Genomic DNA, 5317 nt, shown 5'->3' on the forward strand with positions numbered 1-5317 from the left:
GCAATTATTGATGTAAACAGGGGGGGGGCACGCAGTTACTACAAGACAGTATGACACTTACTATCGTGGTGGTACTGTATTCAGAAGTTATGAAAACAGTTACTACACAGTGTAGTAATGCTGTTTGGGGGTGGTGCCAAACACTAAAACTAGCACTTTTGGTGTAGTAAGTGCTTATATTTTAATTCTTTTCAAAGACTTTTCAAAATTTTTCATAAAAAATGAATTTTTTCAATTTTTTGTGAAAAAATTCTTTGTTAAGAAAAATATTTTTGTTATAAATGGACGAAAAAAAATTTGAAATTTTTCTCAGACCCAACTTTGAAATTATGTTTTCCTTAATCATCATTAAAATGTTCTCAACAGCTGTTAACCAAGTAAACTAAAAGAAAATCTAGCACAAAAATGGCTTAAGGTTGAAAAATAATCGCAATTTTAGGGTAATTTTGAGCATGTTTTTGATGATATCACTCAAAAACAGGGGTTGTACCTGGAAATCTTTTCTGAAAACAGTTACTACCAAGGTGTAGTAACTACAAAGGGTGGTGGTCCTGAAAAAAAATGTTGAAAAAACACTTATTACACATCATGTCTTGTAGTAACTGCGTGCCCCCCCCCTGATGTAAAGAATAATTGTTGCGGAATCAACAACGTCCAAATCAAATTATTCGGTTTCAGATGTTTACCACAGACTTTTAAACTTTTTTGTGGTGCAACCTATTTTTTGTTGTTTTTGTAACTTGTATCATGATCATATTGCTTCTGATTTCATCTCATAAAATAGAGTGAAAAAATAAATATTGAAATTTTTTTTTATTTGCAGTGACATGCAATTATCAACAGAATGCCGTAGAAATCAAGTCATCTCAACTCACAAAATCATACAAGAGGTATGTTTTCATTAACTCCCATATTGTCTTGTTAAGTTTGTTGTTTGTTCAGTGCAGACCAGCTTTTTGCTAGCCTTATATCGATATCTCGTTTGGTGGGTAATGTTTACTGCCTATAAGCATGTGAATTATTTTATTGATTTTTTATATTCTTATGTCATTGATTTGATGGAACCAGAATGTGGTTGATTAAATACCATATATTTTTGGCGTTAACAGACAGACCAACTTTGATCGCGGTTTCTTCATTACCATGTAGAAAACCATATTTAGAAATGTAACATATCAGTTCAAAACTTTTCTAGGGTGAGTGGGAAATGATTATTCCAAATGAGATGAGTGAATACACAGAATCTTCGAGTGAATCAGAATATGTTTCTTCACCATCACAGTAAGTTAATTTTCTCCCCTCCTTTAGTTTTAGTTTGGATCGCAAGGTCGCATAAATCCCCCCACCCCCAGATTTCCAAACTTTCAGTGATGTTTATTCAACTACACAAAGTCTATTCGTGCCAAATCCGTGAGTATTTAAATACCTCTAAAAATTTGAACGAATGTCGATTGACTAATGAGTTAGAAGCTGTGGTAATATTATTATGGTTGCTAAGTATGCAAATTAAGTTGTAAGCGTTCATTGAAGACTACTTCCACTTCTGAATTCATCAAGATGCTTTTTGAACGAAATGTCGTTTTTCTATTTTCAGTGACGTTCATTTAACTAGACAAAATCTACTCGTGCCAAATCCGTGAGTCTTTAAATACCTCTAAAAATTTGAACGAAATGTCGATTGATTGATGAGTTAGAAGCTGTGGTAATATAATTCTGGTTGCTAAGTATGCAAATAAAGCTGAAACCGTTCATTGAAGAATACTTCCACTTCTGAATTCACCAAACGCTTTTTGAACGAAATGTCGTTTTTTTCTATTTTCAATGACGTTCATTTAACTAGACAAAATCTACTCGTGCCAAATCCGTGAGTCTTTAAATACCTCTAAAAATTTGAACGAAATGTCGATTGATTGATGAATTGGAAGATCTGGTAATATAATTATGGTTGCTAAGTATGCAAATTAAGCTGTAATCGTTCATTGAAGACTACTTCCACTTCTGAATTCACCAAACGCTTTTTTGGCACGAGTAGATTGTGTGTAGTTAAATCAGGTTAAATGAACGTCACTGAAAATAGAAAAAAACGACATTTCGTTCAAAAAGCATTTGATGAATTTAGAAGAGGAAGTAGTCTTCAATGGACGATTACAGCTTAATTTGCATTCTTCGCAACCATAATATTACCACAGCTTCCTAACTCGTTAATCAATCGATATTTTGTTCAAATTTTTAGAGTTATTGAAAGACTCACGGATTTAGCACGAGTAGATTTTGTGTAGTTAAACGAACGTCACCGAGAATGGAGAAAACGACATTTCGTTCAAAAAGCATTTGATGAATTCAGAAGTGGAAGTAGTTTTCAATGAAAGAGTCAGCTTAATTTGCATACTTAGCAACCATAACAATATTACCACAACTTCATTGCAGTTCATTGAAGACTACTTCCACTTCTGAATTCACCAAACGCGCTTTTTGAACGAAATGTCGTTTTTTTCTATTATCAGTGACGTTCAGTTATCTACAGAAAATGAACTCGTGCCGAATCCGTGAATAAAAGTTTAAAAAAGTATTTTTAAAAATCCTCTTAAAATCTGAACGAAATGTCGATTGATTGATGAGTTAGGAAGCTGTGGTAATATAATTCTGGTTGCTAAGTATGCAAATAAAGCTGAAACCGTTCATTGAAGACTACTTCCACTTCTGAATTCACCAAACGCTTTTTGAACGAAATGTCGTTTTTTCTATTTTCAGTGACGTTCAGTTATCTACAGAAAATGAACTCGTGCCCAATCCGTGAATAAAAGTTTAAAAAAGTATTTTTAAAAATCCTCTTAAAATTTGAACGAAATGTCGATTGGTTGATGAGTTAGGAAGTTGTGGTAATATAATTATGGTTGCTAAGTATGCAAATTAAGCTGTAATCGTTCATTGAAGACTACTTCCACTTCTGAATTCACCAAACGCTTTTTTGGCACGAGTAGATTGTGTGTAGTTAAATCAGGTCAAATGAACGTCACTGAAAATAGAAAAAAACGACATTTCGTTCAAAAAGCATTTGATGAATTCAGAAGAGGAAGTAGTACAAACTTCAATTTCGGAGGACAAAAAATCGCGAAATTCACGACATTTACTCTCGCGGATTTAACGGAAAAATTTTTTCGCGAGCATTTTCGCGAATCAAGACGTAAATTGAGAATTTTCACATGAAAAATCTTAAAGACACAAATACTTCTTGGGTTGGCTTGAAACATTTGTCCTTTGAACTTATTAGTCTTTAGCAGGCTAAAAAGTGCCATAAAAAGTTACATTTTATTCAAAGTTAATTTTTACAGATTTTCTATTTTGTCAAGAATTTTTCGCGAGCATAAACTTTCGCGAATGGCCCTTCCTAGAATTTTTAAAGACATTTACTTTTGCGAAAAGGGCCAAAATTCGCGAAAATCGCGAAAGTTTCTGATCGCGAAAGTTTCTACGCCTAAAGTAGTCTTCAATGGACGATTACAGCTTAATTTGCATTCTTCGCAACCATAATATTACCACAACTTCCTAACTTGTTAATCAATCGATATTTCGTTCAGATTTTTAGAGGTATTGAAAGACTCACGGATTTAGCACGAGTAGATTTTGTGTAGTTAAATGAACGTCACCGAGAATGGAGAAAACGACATTTCGTTCAAAAAGCATTTGATGAATTCAGAAGTGGAAGTAGTTTTCAATGAAAGAGTCAGCTTAATTTGCGTACTTAGCAACCATAACAATATTACCACAACTTCATTGCAGTTCATTGAAGACTACTTCCACTTCTGAATTCACCAAACGCTTTTTGAACGAAATGTCGTTTTTTCTATTATCAGTGACGTTCAGTTATCTACAGAAAATGAACTCGTGCCGAATCCGTGAATAAAAGTTTAAAAAAGTATTTTTGAAAATCCTCTTAAAATCTGAACGAAATGTCGATTGATTGATGAGTTAGAAGTTGTGGTAATATAATTCTGGTTGCTAAGTATTTAAATAAAGCTGAAACCGTTCATTGAAGAATACTTCCACTTCTGAATTCACCAAACGCTTTTTGAACGAAATGTCGTTTTTTCTATTTTCAATGACGTTCATTTAACTAGACAAAATCTACTCGTGCCAAATCCGTGAGTCTTTAAATACCTCTAAAAATTTGAACGAAATGTCGATTGATTGATGAATTAGAAGATCTGGTAATATAATTATGGTTGCTAAGTATGCAAATTAAGCTGTAATCGTTCATTGAAGACTACTTCCACTTCTGAATTCACCAAACGCTTTTTTGGCACGAGTAGATTGTGTGTAGTTAAATCAGGTTAAATGAACGTCACTGAAAATAAAAAAAAACGACATTTCGTTCAAAAAGCATTTGATGAATTTAGAAGAGGAAGTAGTCTTCAATGGACGATTACAGCTTAATTTGCATTCTTCGCAACGATAATATTACCACAGCTTCCTAACTCGTTAATCAATCGATATTTCGTTCAAATTTTTAGAGGTATTGAAAGACTCACGGATTTAGCACGAGTAGATTTTGTGTAGTTAAACGAACGTCACCGAGAATGGAGAAAACGACATTTCGTTCAAAAAGCATTTGATGAATTCAGAAGTGGAAGTAGTTTTCAATGAAAGAGTCAGCTTAATTTGCGTACTTAGCAACCATAACAATATTACCACAACTTCATTGCAGTTCATTGAAGACTACTTCCACTTCTGAATTCACCAAACGCTTTTTGAACGAAATGTCGTTTTTTCTATTTTCAGTGACGTTCATTTAACTACACAAAATCTACTCGTGCCAAATCCGTGAGTCTTTAAATACCCCTTAAAGATTTGAACGAAATGTCGATTGATTAATTAGTTAGGAAGCTGTGGTAATATTATTATGGTTGCTAAGTATGCAAATTAGGCTGTAATCGTCCATTGAAGACTACTTCCTCTTCTGAATTAATCAAATGCTTTTTGAACGAAATGTCGTTTTTTTCTATTTTCAGTGACGTTCGTTTAACTACACAAAATCTACTCGTGTCAAATCCGTGAGTCTTTAAATAACTCTAAAAATTTGAACGAAATGTCGATTGATTGATGAATTAGAAGCTGTGGTAATATAATTATGGTTGCTAAGTATGCAAATTAAGCTGTAATCGTCCATTGAAGACTACTTCCACTTCTGAATTCACCAAACGCTTTTTGAACGAAATGTCTTTTTTTCTATTTTCAGTGACGTTCAGTTATCTACAGAAAATGACGTTCAGTTATCTACAGAAAATGAACTTGTGCCAAATCCGTGAGTAAAAGTTTG

The 5317-nt window shown here is 33.4% G+C and overlaps 1 long non-coding RNA gene across 5 annotated transcripts; it reads left to right on the forward strand.

Annotated features, from left to right (window-relative positions):
• Positions 1-846: 846 nt before the first annotated feature.
• On the forward strand, positions 847-5296 carry LOC136821945 (uncharacterized). Of its 5 annotated transcripts, XR_010848831.1 has the most exons (5): positions 847-890; positions 1196-1281; positions 4780-4821; positions 5010-5051; positions 5237-5296. It is a non-coding gene; the product is annotated as an uncharacterized lncRNA (long non-coding RNA). The 5 variants fall into 5 exon arrangements; XR_010848832.1 differs by lacking the exon at positions 4780-4821; XR_010848829.1 differs by lacking the exon at positions 5237-5296 and having other exon boundaries at positions 5010-5149.
• The last annotated feature ends 21 nt before the right edge of the window (positions 5297-5317 follow it).

Source organism: Clytia hemisphaerica, unplaced genomic scaffold (assembly GCF_902728285.1).
Source record: "Clytia hemisphaerica strain Z4C2 unplaced genomic scaffold, Clytia hemisphaerica genome assembly, whole genome shotgun sequence".
In the NCBI taxonomy this organism is placed as follows: domain Eukaryota; kingdom Metazoa; phylum Cnidaria; class Hydrozoa; order Leptothecata; family Clytiidae; genus Clytia; species Clytia hemisphaerica.